The sequence below is a fragment of the Mobula hypostoma genome, chromosome 11, assembly GCF_963921235.1.
Source record: "Mobula hypostoma chromosome 11, sMobHyp1.1, whole genome shotgun sequence".
Taxonomy (NCBI): Eukaryota; Metazoa; Chordata; class Chondrichthyes; order Myliobatiformes; family Myliobatidae; genus Mobula; species Mobula hypostoma.
Window position 1 is genome coordinate 71,682,506 of NC_086107.1, and position 15,597 is coordinate 71,698,102.

Here is a 15,597-nt window from a genome sequence, read left to right on the forward strand (position 1 = left end):
TTTTGCCAATCACCTGTCCAGCTTTTGGCTCCATCCCTCCGCCTCCTGTCTTCTCCTATCATTTTGGATCTCCCCCTCCCCCTCTCACTTTCAAATCTCTTACTAACTCTTCCTTCAGTTAGTCCTGACGAAGGGTCTTGGCCTGAAACGTCGACTGTACCTCCTCCTAGAGATGCTGCCTGGCCTGCTGCATTTACCAGCAATTTTGATGTGTGTTGCTTGAATTTCCACATCTGCAGAATTCCTGTTGCCTGCCTATTCCCACTGCTCTTATCAATAAGGCAGAATTTATTTCTGCCTTAAAAATATTCAGAGTCAAGTTCCTCCACTCCTTGAGAGAGAGAATTCCAAATACTCAAGACCTTCTGTAAGAAAAGCTTACAGCTTGTCTCAGTATTAAGTTGATAATAAAGGCCTATTCAACCGTTCGTCAAAAGGCACCCTGCCCAGTCCAAGTATTAGTCTGGTAACCATCACAAAACTGCTGCCAACACATTTACATTCTTCCTTGAGTTAAGTACTGCAGTTATGTTGTATATAAAGGAACAATACATTCAAACAAAATGCTGGAAACACTCAGCAGGTCCAGCAGTATCTGTGGAAAGAGAAACAGATAATGTCTCAGGTGGAAAATGCTTCAGAACTCCTCACCTTAAAATAATATTTTCTGATTCTAGATTCCTTTATGCAGAGTAGTTTCTCACCATTCATTCTATCTAAAGATTAGCCTTATTTGTCACATGTATGTCAACTATACAATGGAATGCATTGCTTTGCGTCAATAACCAATACAGTCCGAGGATTGTACTGGGGACGGCCTGCAAGTGTCACCACGCTTCCAGCACTCCCACAACTCACTAACCGTAACCATACATCTTTGGAATGTGGGATGAAACCGGAGCACCCGGAGGAAATCTATATGGTCTCAGGGAGAACATACAAACTCCTTAAAGGCAGCAGTGGGTAAAGAACCTGACTGGCGATTGCAGACGCTGCAAAGTGATTGCACTAACTGCTTCGCTACCTTGGCACCCATGCACCCCTTTGGCCCTTGTGGCTAAAGGGATCAGGGGGTATGGAGAGATGGCAGATACAGGGTTCTGAGTTGGATGATCAGCCATGATCATACTGAATGGTGGTGCAGGCTCAAAGGGTCGAATAGCCTACTCCTGCACTTATTTTCTATGTTTTCTATCCACTGTACCGTGCATCTATGTCTTGCATCAGTTTTCATTCCCCTCTCAGGTTCTCAAAACCTCCTCTGCACCATACAAAAAAACCCAACTTATCCAATCTTTCCTCACAACTGTAATGTTCCATCGCAGACAATGCTCTGGTAAATCTTCACAGCATCCAGTCTGGCGCTTGTACATTCTCTTTACAGTGTGCTGACCAGAATGGTAAATAATACCTCTGCTGGAGCCTACATTTCATTTTATATAGTCATAGAATTATTCTATGTCTTGGCTAATGAATCAAGCATCATATTTACATTTTTCATCATGTTATCTACAGAACATCTGTTGCCACCATTAGGGACCTATAGACCAAGCTATCCCATCTCTCAGTACTTCCTATGTCTCTATAATTCATTCTATATGTCCTACCATTAATAGACTTCCCAAAGTGCATCATCTCACAGTCATTGGGCATCACAGTAGTGTAGTATTTAACACAACACTTTACAGTATCAGCAACAGGGGTTCATGTCACGCCATTGTCTGTGTGGAGTTTGTACGATCTCCCCATGACTGTGTGGGTTTCCTCCAGGTGCTCTGGTTTCCTCCCAAAGTCCAAAGACATACAGGCTGGTAGATTAGTTGGGCATTGTATCAGGGGATTGGTGGGCAGCGTGGCTCGAAGGGACAGAAGGGCATGTTTTGCACTGTATCTCAACAAAATATATATTAAAAAATAAAGAAGCCTCAAAAACCTTATAGAGCCAAGGAATCAATAAAGAAGCAAAACATTTATAAAATTCAACGGTAAACCCATCAGGGCCAGGAGCTTTCCCCAGATTCATAGAAAAAATAACATTCTTAATCTCATCCATTGTAATGGAAGTATCTAATAAAGAAGACATATCCTGTGAAATCAGAGGGAAGTCTAACTTATCTAAAAAATCATTCATATATTTAGAATCTCGAGGAGACTCTGATTGATATAAAGAAGAATAAAAATCACAAAAGGTTTGATTAATCCCCACATGATCCAATATCAATCGATCATTTTGGTTATAAATCTGATTGATTTGAGATTTAACATAATTAGATTTCAATTGATTAGCCAGCAGCTTGCCAATTTTATCACTGTGAACATAAAAATCACTTCTTGTTTTCTTTAATTGGTTTACAATCGAGGACGAGAGTAGTAAACTGTGTTCCATTTGAAGTTCAGTTCTTTGTTTGTATAGCTCCTCAGAAGGAGCCATAACATATTTCTTATCAATTTCTTTAATCTTGTCCACAATTACCATCTCCTCCTGCTTCTGTTTCTTCCTCAAAGCAACGGAATACGAAATAATCTGACCCCGAATATAGGCTTTAAAAGTGTCCCAAAGAGTGTTAACCGAAATATCTTCTGTATGGTTAATTGTGAAAAAAAGCTCAATCTGTTCATTCATAAAATTAACAAAGTCCGAGTCCTGAAGCAACAGCGAATTAAAACGCCATTGTCTATTGTTTGGTATATTGGCCATAATTTTAATAGAAAGCTTAAGTGGAGCATGATCCGAAATGGTTATAGAATCATAATCACATTTAATCACTGAAGGAATGAGACGAGAATCAATGAAAAAATAATCAATTCTTGAATAGGAATGATGAACATGTGAAAAGAAGGAAAAATCTTTTTCCTGAGGATGCAGAAAACGCCAAATGTCCGTCGACCCAGAATCAGAAAGGAAAAAATTAATCAAATTTGCAGATTTATTAGGTAAAGTCCGTAAAGGAGCCGAACGGTCCAAAGCTGGAGATAAACAGGTATTAAGATCTCCGCCCCAAATCAATGAAAACTCGTTCAAATTCGGAAACTGATCAAACAATGATTTATAAAATTCCGGACAATCCATATTAGGAGCATAAACATTAACCAAGACTACTTTTTTATTAAATAATAAACCACTAACCAATAAAAATCTACCATTCGGATCAGAGATAATATCCTGTTGTATAAAAGTAACTGAGGAGTCTATAAAAATAGAGACGCCTCGAATCTTAGCATTGGAGTTCGAATGAAATTGTTGTCCCTTCCAAAATTTGAAAAAACGTAGTCTGTCCCCCCTCCGTACATGGGTCTCTTGTAAAAATAAAATTTGTGCTTTAAGTCTCCGGAACACTTTAAAAACTTTTTTCCTTTTAATAGGATGATTAAGACCATTAGTATTCCAGGAGACAAAATTAATAATAGACTCCATAAATCCTAAAGTCAACCCATAACAAGGAGGATTGACAATAGGCGCGACCCACAAACCCGGAGAGGAAACAGAACATACAAAAGATACCGGGGAAAAGGACGCAACCAATACTTCAATAATGTATATAGCCCAAAGAGAAACAAACTAAAACGTGAAGCCCCTCCCACCGCCCCCCACCCCAGGACCCCAAGGCGAAATCTAAAGCAGACCCGCCAGAAAGAAGCAAGCGCTAAAACTACCCCCATGACTTCCGGTATACGCTCCCTAAAAAAAAGGTATAAATATGAAAAGGATCAGCTAATTGTAAAACAGTAAAAAAAATAAGTAAAAAAAAGTTAGCTCAATTAAAATACACACAGAACAGAACAAAAGCCGGAAAGTATATATTAAAAAAAAACCACAATAAACCTCAAACTCATGAATAGACACAGCAACAAAAAAAATAGGATTATTAACATAAAATGATTATAAAAAGCAAAACAGAATAAAATTTAAAAAAAACTACAAAATTTAAGGCCGCACAGGAAATACGTAAGATGACAAAAGGGAAGTAACCACCCAGAATCCCCTGGGAAAAGAAAGAAATGACGCAGTTAAAAAGAAAGTTTAGCAGCCATATTAAGAAATCGAAAGTAAACTTTTCTGCCCAAATAGGGCACAGAAAAGTTAAAACCAACCAATTCACAGCCTCCGATCAACGGAGAAAATTAAAAAAAGGCAATTAAGATGTTGAAGATGAAAGTTGATCCAGATAACTCTGGGCATCCGATGGAGAATCAAAAAAACGAAGAGCTCCATCTAACATGCGAATCCTTAGACGTGCAGGGTAGAGCAGCGCTGGTCTTAAATCCATCTTATAGAATTCCGACATCACGGATCTGTAACGGACCCGTTGGTCCCAGATTGGTTTACTGAAATCTTCCACGAATCGGAACTTAAGATCCGAAAAATCAATGAAACCTTTAGATCGAGCGAATCGAAACAGTCTCTCCTTGTCTTGAAAGTAATGAAAACGTAAGATAACATGCCTAGGTCTATCTGACCTAGACGAGTATGATGGGATTCTGTGAACACGATCCAGTAGCGGTGGTAAACTTCCGGAATCTTTTAATAGAGCATCAATTTCTTTAATACTAAAGAAGGATAAAGACCCTGCTCAATGTGCATCTTATAGACCAATATCTTTATTAAATGTTGATTCTAAAGTTTTTTCTAAGTTATTAGCAAATAGACTAGAAAAAGTACTTCCTTCTATTATTTCGGAAGACCAAACGGGTTTTATTAAAGGTCGTTACTCTTTTTATAATATTCGTACATTGTTAAATATCGTTTATACTCCCTCACAAAATGTTCCTGAGTGTGTTATTTCTTTAGATGCCGAGAAAGCTTTTGATAGAGTAGAATGGCCTTATTTATTTAAGGTGCTTGAAATGTTTAATTTTAGCTTGAAATTTATATCCTGGATTAAACTGTTATATCACTCCCCTGTAGCCTCGGTTCGTACTAACTCCTTAAACTCACCTTTTTTTCCTCTCTTTCGTGGTACTCGACAAGGCTGTCCTCTTAGTCCCCTATTATTTGATATTGCATTAGAACCTCTTGCAATTGCTATTCGAGAATCTTCAAATATTACTGGGATAACTCGGGGATTAAAGTCCCATAAATTATCACTCTATGCTGATGATTTACTTTTATATATTTCTAATCCTGAGAGATCCATTCCTGCTGTTTTAGAGTTATTAGCACAATTTGGTCTTTTCTCAGGTTATAAATTAAATCTTAGTAAGAGTGAACTTTTTCCGATTAATAAACATCTTCCCTTATATTATAAATTTCCATTTAAATTGATTAATAATTACTTTTCATATCTTGGGATTAAAATTACTTGTAAACATAAAGATTTATTTAAGACTAACTTTTTACCATTAATAGACCATATTACTCAACTTTCATCTAAATGGTTTCCCTTATATTTAACTTTGATTGGTCGTATTAATGCAGTTAAGATGTTTTTTTTGCCAAAATTTTTATATGTGTTTCAGGCATTACCAATTTTCGTTCCTAAATCTTTTTTTGATAAAGTTGACTCTAAAATTTCTTCATTTATTTGGCAGAATAAGAATCCGAGACTGGGTAAAATACATTTACAGAAAGCTAAGAGAGATGGAGGTTTAGCATTACCTAACTTTAGATTTTATTATTGGGCTATTAATATTCGACATATGAAATTTTGGTTACTTGACCGGGACATACTATCTATTCCTAAATGGGTAGCATTGGAATTACAATCTGTTCAGGGTTATACACTTGGTTCTATTTTAGGTTCCTCTCTTCCTTTTGATTCGAAACGTCTTAAGCAGGTCTCTAACCCGATAGTTAAATATGCTTTGCGCATTTGGTTTCAATTCAGAAAATTTTTTGATCTTAATCAATTCGGGTTAGCGATTCCTATTTTAGGTAACATATTTTTTCCTCCCTCTTTTACGGATCGCGCTTTTCAAACTTGGAAGACTAAGGGTATTTTACGGTTTTTGGATTTATTTTTAGATGGTTCCCTTATGTCTTTTGAACAATTATCTAATAAATATAACTTATCAAGAATACATTTTTTTAGATATTTACAAGTTAGAAATTTCCTAAGTACTATACTTTCTTCCTTTCCAATGCTTCCTCCTATATATATTTTAGATTCGATAATTAACCTTAATCCATGTCAGAAAGGTGCATCGGCTATGATTTATAATATTATTATGAAACTTAGGAAAGCTCCATTTGATAAGATTAGGGTAGATTGGGAACAGGAATTGGGGCTTACCATTTCTGTGGATGATTGGGGGCAGATTTTACAATTAGTTAATACTTCCTCTATTTGTGCTAAACATTCCCTAATTCAATTTAAAGTGGTTCATAGAGCACATATGTCCAAAGATAAGTTAGCGCGTTTTTACTCGCATATTAATCCTTTCTGTGATAGATGTTCGGGGCAGATAGCCTCTTTAACTCATATGTTTTGGTCTTGCCCTACTTTGGAAACTTTTTGGAGAGATATTTTCAATATTATTTCTAAGGTATTAAATATAGATATCTCTCCTCACCCTATTACTGCTATCTTTGGACTACCTAAAATTTCTAGTAATCTTTCCCCTTCAGCCCGTAGAATGATTGCATTTCTTACTTTAATGGCGAAAAGATGTATTTTACAACATTGGAAAGAGCTTAATGCTCCAACTACCTTTTTTTGGTTTTCTCAGACGATTTTATGTTTGAATCTGGAGAAAATTAGAAGTAACCTTTATGATTCTTCATTTAAATTTGAACAGATTTGGGGACCTTTTATTCGATATTTTCATTTAATGTAATATTTACCCTTCTTGTTTTTTCTTCACTGTTTTAATGGAGGTCGGGATTGAGGACGTGATTTTAAGTTTAACTCTGTTTGGTTTCAAGTTAGCCCATTGCTTTGCTTTGCTTTTAGTTAGTTGCACGGTGGGTTTTTTTTTGGGGTTTTTTTTTTTTCTTTTTTTTTCCATTGATATATATAAAATCTAGTATACTATTATGTTATCTTGGTTTCTTATGCTTAAATTACATTGTTTGTAGTATTTTCTTTTTGGTATTGTTATCTTTTGGAATTTTATTATACTTTAACATTGTATTAATGTTTATATGGCTTACCTTTTTTGTATACTTACTAAAGAAAAAAAAAAATAAATAAATAAATAAATAAATAAATAAAATTCCATCTGCCATGCACTGTATCAACATCATTCTGTAACTGGAGACTATCCTCTGCACTATCAAAAGCACGACCAGTTTTTGTGTCAGCTACTAAACTTACCTCCTATGTTCATACCTAAATCATTATTATATATAGTACATATAACAATCCGCTAGGGTCCCAGCACTGAACCCTGTGGGCGTGTCTAGTCACGGACCTCAATCACAAAAGCAGTGCTCCACCAATCGCGCACCCTTTGTTTCTATTAGCAAGCCAACTTTTGGTCCAATTTGTCAACTTGCCTTTGATCCAATAGGCTCAAGGCTTTCAGACCAGCCTTCCATGTGAATCTTTAAGTTCAAGTTTAAAGCCATTCAACCATACACATGTATGTATACATAGATCCATAGAAACTACAGCACAGAAACAGGCCTTTTGGCCCTTCTTGGCTGTGCCGAACCATTTTCTGCCTAGTCCCACTGACCTGCACACGGACCATATCCCTCCATACACCTCCCATCCATGTATCTGTCCAATTTATTCTTAAATGTTAAAAAAGAGCCCGCATTTACCACCTCATCTGGCAGCTCATTCCATACTCCCACCACTCTCTGTGTGAAGAAGCCCCCCACAATGTTTCCTTTAAACTTTTCCCCCCTCACCCTTAACCCATGTCCTCTGGCTTTTTTTCTCTCCTTGCCTCAGTGGAAAAAGCCTGCTTGTATTCACTCTATCTATACCCATCATAATTTTATATACCTCTATCAAATCTCCCCTCATTCTTCTATGCTCCAGGGAATTAGGTCCTAACCTATTCAACCTTTCTCTGTAACTGAGTTTTTCAAGTCCCGGCAACATCCTTGTAAACCTTCTCTGCACTCTTTCAACCTTATTTATATCCTTCCTGTAATTTGGTGACCAAAACTGCACACAATACTCCAGATTCGGCCTCACCAATGCCTTATACAACCTCATCATAACATTCCAGCTCTTATACTCAATACTTTGATTAATAAAGGCCAATGTACCAAAAGCTCTCTTTACGACCCTATCTACCTGTGACACCACTTTTAGGGAATTTTGTATCTGTATTCCCAGATCCTTCTGTTCTACTGCACTCCTCAGAGCCTTACCATTAACCCTGTATGTTCTACCTTGGTTTGTCCTTCCAACGTGAAATACCTCACACTTGTCTGTATTAAACTCCATCTGCCATTTTTCAGCCCATTTTTCCAGCTGGTCCAAGTCCCTCTGCAGGCTCTGAAAACCTTCCTCGCTGTCTACCACACCTCCAATCTTTGTATCATCAGCAAATTTGCTGATCCAATTTACCACGTTATCATCCAGATCATTGATATAGATGACAAATAACAATGGACCCAGCACTGATCCCTGTGGCACACCACTAGTCACAGGCCTCCACTCAGAGAAGCAATTCTCTACTACCACTCTTTGGCTTCTTCCATTGAGGCAATGTCTAATCCAATTTACCACCTCTCCAAGTATACCTAGCGACTGAATTTTCCTAACTAACCTCCCATGCAGGACCTTGTCAAAGGCCTTACTGAAATCCATGTAGACAATATCCACTGCCTTCCTTTCATCCACTTTCCTGGTAACCTCCTCGAAAAACTCCAATAGAATGGTCAAACATGACCTACCACGCCCAAAGCCATGTTGACTCTCCCTAATAAGTCCCTGTCTATCCAAATGCTTGTAGATTCTGTCTCTTAGTACTCCCTCCAATAACTTACCTACTACCGACGTTAAACTTACCGGCCTATAATTTCCCGGATTACTTTTCGATCCTTTTTTAAGCAACAGAACAATATAAGCCACTCTCCAATCCTCCGGCACCTCACCCGTAGACAGCGACATTTTAAATATTTCTGCCAGGGCCCCCGCAATTTCAACACTAGTCTCCTTCAAGATCCGATGGAACACCCTGTCAGGTCCCGGGGATTTATCCACTTAATTTTCCTCAAGACAGCAAGCACCTCCTCCTTTTCAATCTGTACAGTTTCCATGATCTCACTACTTGATTCCCTTAATTCCATAGACTTCATGCCAGTTTCCTTAGTAAATACAGACGCAAAAAACCTATTTAAGATCTCCCCCCATTTCCTTTGGTTCCACACATAGCTGACCACTCTGATCTTCAAGAGGACCAATTTTATCCCTTACAATCCTTTTGCTCTTAATATACCTGTAAAGGCTCTTTGGATTATTTTTCACTTTGACTGCCAAGGCAACCTCATGTCTTCTTTTAGCCCTCCTGATTTCTTTCTTAAGTATTTTCTTGCACTTCTTATACTCCTCAAGCACCTGATTTACTCCCTGTTTCCTATACATGTCATACAACTCCCTCTTCTTCTTTATCAGAGTTGCAATATCCCTTGAGAACCAAAGTTCCTTATTCCTATTCACTTTGCCTTTAATCCTGACAGGAACATACAAACTCTGCACTCTCAAAATTTCTCCTTTGAAGGCTTCCCACCTACCAATCACATCTTTGCCAGAGAACAACCTGTCCCAATCCACGCTTTTTAGATCTTTTCTCATTTCTTCAAATTTGGCCTTTGTCCAGTTCAGAACCTCAACCCTAGGGCCAGATCTATCCTTGTCCATGATCAAGTTGAAACTAATGGCGTTATGATCACTGGAACCAAAGTGCTCCCCTACACAGACTTCCGTCACTTGTCCTAACTCGTTTCCTAACAGGAGATCCAATATTGCATCCCCTCGAGTTGGTCCCTCTATATATTGATTTAGAAAACTTTCCTGAACATATTTTACAAACTCTAAACCATCTAGACCCCTAACAGTATGGGAGTCCCAATCAATATATGGAAAATTAAAATCCCCTATCACCACAACTTTATGTTTCCTGCAGTTGCCTGCTATCTCTCTGCAGATTTGCTCTTCCAATTCTCATTGACTATTGGGTGGCCTGTAATACAATCCCACTAATGTGGCCATACCTTTCCAGTTTCTCAGCTCCACCCATAAGGACTCAGTAGACAAGCCCTCTAATCTGTCCTGCCTGAGCACTGCTGTAATATTTTCCCTAACAAGCAATGCTACTCCCCCACCTTTCATTCCTCTGCCTCGATCACATCTGAAACATTGGAAACCTGGAATATTAAGCTGCCAGTCCTACCCCTCCTGTAGCCCAGTTTCACTAATTGCTATAATGTCATAATTCCACGTGTCAATCCACGCCCTCAACTCATCCGCCTTCCCCGCAATACTCCTAGCATTGAAATATATACACCTCAGAAGATTTTTACCACCACTCACAACCTTTCTATTAGCGGATTTGCTTGAACTTTTAACATCATTTATTTTCACCCCAGCCACACTGTCAGCTCTGGCACTCTGGTTCCCATCCCCCTGCAAATCTAGTTTAAAGCCTCCCCAATAGTTAAACAAAATAACTTTTCTCTGAGACCAAGGTGCAAAACGCAGAGTATGCATCACATATAACACATAAAATAATGTATGAGCAGATAAAGAAAAGGTATTCTGCGGATGTAGAAGTAGGCATAAAGTGTATTTGCAACATAAAGTTAAATATACAGCAGTATTACGGCTAATGGTGGTGTGATAAAATTGTACACTGGGTGAGAGTAGGGTTTCATGTCTCACAGCCTGGGCGAAGCAGCTGTAATCCAGCCTAAAAGTCCTGTTCTTGTACTGCAGTACCTTCTGCCTGATGGTAGATCAAAGAGATTGTGAGATGGATGGGAGGGCTGAGGGCTCTGCAGATGCAGTGCTTCTGCCCTGGATGGGGAGGGAGAGGGACTCTCACAGCAGTCTTCACAATCCTTTGCAGGCTCTAACAGTCAGATGCCTTGCAATTCCCATACCAGAAAGTGATACACTGGTCAGGACACTGATGCTCTGGTAGAATGTGGTTAGAATTGGGGTGGGAGCTTCTGTCGCCTCAACCTTCTCAGAAAGTGGAGGCATTGCTATGCTTTCTTGAATAAGTAAGTGGCATTGAGGGACCAGGTAAGATCATCCACGATGTTTACTCCACGAAACGTCGTGCTCCAGACCCTCTCCATGGATGAACTGTTGATGTAGAGTAGGGTGTGTTCCGCCTGCACCTTCCTAAAGTCCTCAATCATGTCTTTAGTCTTGTCCACGTTGAGACTCAAGTTGCTCTGTTCACACCAGTCCACAAGCCGCACTACCTCTTCTCTTCATGCTGACCCATCACTGTTGCTGATGAGGCCAACGACTGTCATTTCGTCAGCATACGCAATGATGTAGTTAGAAGTGGATCTACCATTAGAGTGTGCATCAGTAGTGTGAACATCGGTGTGAACAGCAGTGTGAGCATCAGTGTGAACAGCAGTGTGAACAGTAGTGTGAACATCAGTGTGAACAGTAGTGTGAACAGCAGTGTGAGCATCAGTGTGAACAGTAGTGTGAACATCAGTGTGAACAGCAGTGTGAACAGTAGCGTGAACAGCAGTGTGAACAGCAGTGTGAACATCAGTGTGAACAGCAGTGTGAACAGTAGTGTGAGCATCAGTGTGAACAGCAGTGTGACCATCAGTGTGAGCATCAGTGTGAACAGCAGTGTGAACAGTAGTGTGAACAGCAGTGTGAACAGCAGTGTGAACATCAGTGTGAACAGTAGTGTGAGCATCAGTGTGAACAGCAGTGTGACCATCAGTGTGAGCATCAGTGTGAACAGCAGTGTGAACAGTAGTGTGAACAGCAGTGTGAAGAGCAGTGTGAACAGCAGTGGCCTGTTGCTGCCAACACAGACAGACTGTCTGAGGTCTCTCTGTCAACAAGTTCAAGATCTAGTTACAGAGGGAGGTGTTGAGAATGAATGGGGATAGTTTACTTACTAGCTTCTGAGGAATGTTCATATTGAACCCCTAAATGAATTCAATAAAAAGCCTTATAAATTATCTTATCAATCGCCTTACTGAGAAGATGTAGGCAGAGCTACAATGATGCTTGACAGCCACTTCTTCAAGTTCATCTGTGGAAACAGCTTAATTTCTATCTTTAATGCTTCTCTTTTTCCTTTTTGAGGTGGATGGGGTTCTGTCGAAGACCCTGACCTGGAGCTACAGTCAAAACGTTGGTTCTTTGTGGTGATGGGACCCACTCCTGGGACTCAACAGCCAGCCATTTTTCAAAATCCCAAGGACGTGGCCTAGAAGTTGAGTGTGCCTTCGGGTTTCCACGTCTTTGCAGCCCTGGGGACAAAACGATTCTATGCTGGTGCCACCGGCTGAAGGGTCACAGGAGAAAACGGAGCATTGAGAAAAGCAGATCGGCTGTCGGGGGCTCAGTACTCAGTGAAGCACACACTCCCTCTCCTTCTGTCATTGGTGAGGGAGAGTTTCTTGCTGATTCTCGAGTCGGAGAACTTGGGGAAAAAAACCGATGCAACAAAGTTTAACACTGCAAATCAGCAAGTTGCTTTGTTTATGTCTCCCCCTCTCTGTGTGACACCTCTCTGTCCCTTTATTAGGGAGAGAGAGAGCCTGTGGTATGTCAAATTGTCAGGTGAACGGTTAGTTTTTGTTGTACTGCAGATCATGGTCTTTCTTGGGGGCTTGGCTGTTGCTTGCTTGGTGGGTGGAAGGTACTGATGCTTTTTGTGCTGAAGTAAGTAGGAGAGGGGGAGGGTCATTGTTTTGCTTCTACTTGTGCAGCGGAGGGGGGATTTGGGAGTCTTTGGGATGCTAACGTTTTCACTGTCACCCATTCTTTGGGGCTCTCTTCATTTTTATGGATGTCTGTGAAGAACAAGAATTTCAGGTTGTATATTGTATACATCCTGATATTAAATGGAACTATAGAAATATTGAACTATTGAAGTTGTTGACCAACCTGCGAAGAGGTGATTCAATGGAGAAGAGTGACCTTGTAGTATTGCAGAAGGGAGTTCCTTCCACAAAACATGCCAATTTTGTTTGATAGCTTCTAATTTTTCTATGTGTCCTATGATGACAATTACAGGTTTCCCCCACCATCTGAAGGTAACGCGTTCCTATGAAACGGTTCGTAAGCCGGAATGTCGTAAAGTGAAGAAGCTATTACCATTTATTTATATGGGAAAAATACGTGAGCATTTGCAGACCCAAAAATAACCTACCAAATCATGCCAAGTAACACATAAAACCTAAAATAACAGTAACATATAGTAAAAGCAGGAATGATATGATAAATACACAGCCTATATAAAGTAGAAATACTTTTCCACAATCATTACTGCACTGCCCACCGTAGCGAAAATCTCATGCAAGCGCTCTTGGCAAAACCACTCTCTTCAGTAACCTTTAACCTATGAAGCTGCCAAATCATACCAAATAACACGTAAAAATACACAGCCTATATAAAGTAGAAATAATGTATGTACAGTGTAGTATCACTTACCGGAATTAGGACAGCGCTGAGCACACTGATGGTGGTATGTTAGGCTGAGTCGGAGTTTGGATGGTGCAGTGGCCTCCACCCTCTGGGCAGTGAACCGATACCGATCCGCGAAGAATGCAGAGGTCCAGTGGTAGCCGGGACGCACCCGGCACATCTTTAAGAAAAAAGCCGAAATAAACAAGCTAATTAATTAGGTGCTGCTCGGCACATAAATGTCGGCCCAGATCAGAGGTGATTGCCAATTGCGTCGCCTCTTAAAGATGTACTGTGTGCCTCCCAGTTACCGCTGCATTCTCCGCAAATCGTTATCTGTCTGCAGCCCGTTCACTACTGCATTTGGTTTTGATTGTTATCCTTTCCTCTTCCAATTGCATCAGCTCTTCATCTATCAGTTCTTGGTCATGGGATGCCAAAACCTCTTCAACATCATCTTCATCATCTTCCACAAGCCAAACTCACTTTGTCCTTACTTCGTTCACCACGATCAAAACTCTTAATTATGTCTAGTTTTACGTAACACCCTTACGAGCTCTTTTAGGCTTTTCCGATACCATCTTGCTAATAGCTGCTCACAGGCAAGTGTTTAAGCAATGCCGGCGAGAATGCGTTCTCGGGGAGAGCTGCTGCTCAGGGTGTGCTGGGTTTTTTTTTCGCGTCTGCTTTTCCTGTGCGCTGCCTTTTTTTGTTACAGTGAAAACACCTTCTGTTAGCGAAAACAGGGAACTAATGTAGGTCTTTCGTAACAATGAGGTTCCGTAAAGCGAACGCTCGAAAAGCGGGGGACACCTGTACTTCAAACAATTTCCTAATGACAGTTGCTAAATTAACTAGGTAGCCATTTCCTGCATTCTATCTCCTTGAACCTTAGCTGTGCCAGCTCAAGGCATCTCACAATGCAAACACAAGTAAGATTGGAATATGCCACAATTGTGAATTGGAGGTTCACAGATTTTTCAACGATGATGAGCTGGAGGAAGTTAAGAGGGATGATGGGTGCTGGACTCTGATGATTTCTGCTGGAGTCGGTGCGGGGAGATGGAGGAGTAGGACTCATGCTTATGCTGCTGCCTGTGTATGGGATTTTTACATTTTTTTTCCTGTCATTCATTCTTTGGAGTTGTTCTTCTGTTTTGTGGATGTCTGTAGAGAGTAGGAATTTCAGCTTGTGTACTGATATTCCCTGATACTAAATGGAACCATTGAGCTATTGAACCAGAAAGACTGAACAAGGTGATTCGAGTTTTAAGATCAATGCATAGGTGCTCTGGAACCAGCTATGGGTCCATAAGTGTTGACTGAGGAAAACTGGCTGAGAGTTAGGATCTGGGTGCTGAAGTTTTGAATTTGTTTCTCCATGGTAAAGATGGGAGACATTCAGGATGTCATGGATATAGGTTTTAGTGGTGGATTAGATAAGGTATGAACAAATCAGGTGATGTTATGGAAATGGAAGGAGATAGTATTGTTTGTGGAGGAGGTTTATGGTCAGAAATACACCTCTGTCTTGAGTCCTGATGAAATGTCGACTGTTTACTCTTTTCCGTAGATGCTGCCTGGCTTGTTGAGTTCCTCCAGCATTTTGGTGCATTGCTTAGATTTCCAACATCTGCAGATTTTCTTGTGCTTGTGTTAAAAGACTGTGAACGTTGAGGTGTAGCCTCAGTCAAGTGCCAAGGAAAAGGATGTCATTGCTAGACGTAGAATTTGTGATGGGATCTGGAAACAATTGCTTTGCTTGGGGGGAAATGCAGCTTACCCATCGTTGGCTGACAATGTGGCAGCTCAGAGACCATGGGAGAGTTGATAATGGGTAAATAGTTTACTATTGTCGCATGTACCAAGATATTGTGAGAAGCTTTGTTTGTGAGCTATCCAGACATATCATTCCATCAAGAAGTGTACTGAGATAGTACAGAAGGGAAACAACAAGGAATGCAGAATATAGTATTACAGTTCCACCAAAACTGCAGTGCGGGTACACAAATAAAGTTCAATTAAGAGATCAAGAATGCAGCTTTGTTGTATAGGAGTCTTATTAACGGTGGGATAGAAG

At 40.0% G+C, this 15,597-nt stretch overlaps 1 protein-coding gene across 3 annotated transcripts in view; it reads right to left on the reverse strand.

Annotated features, from left to right (window-relative positions):
• LOC134354319 (tetraspanin-18-like) overlaps positions 1–15,597 on the reverse strand; it is a 328,944-nt gene that overhangs the window by 229,260 nt on the left and 84,087 nt on the right. For 2 of the 3 annotated variants that reach the window (XM_063063252.1, XM_063063250.1), the window contains exon 2: positions 13,545–13,698. The exons of the other annotated variant lie outside the window; for it this stretch is intronic. The gene's annotated coding sequence lies outside the window, so the exon portion shown is untranslated. The remainder of the gene's footprint in view (positions 1–13,544; positions 13,699–15,597) is intronic. 3 annotated transcript variants of the gene reach the window in all.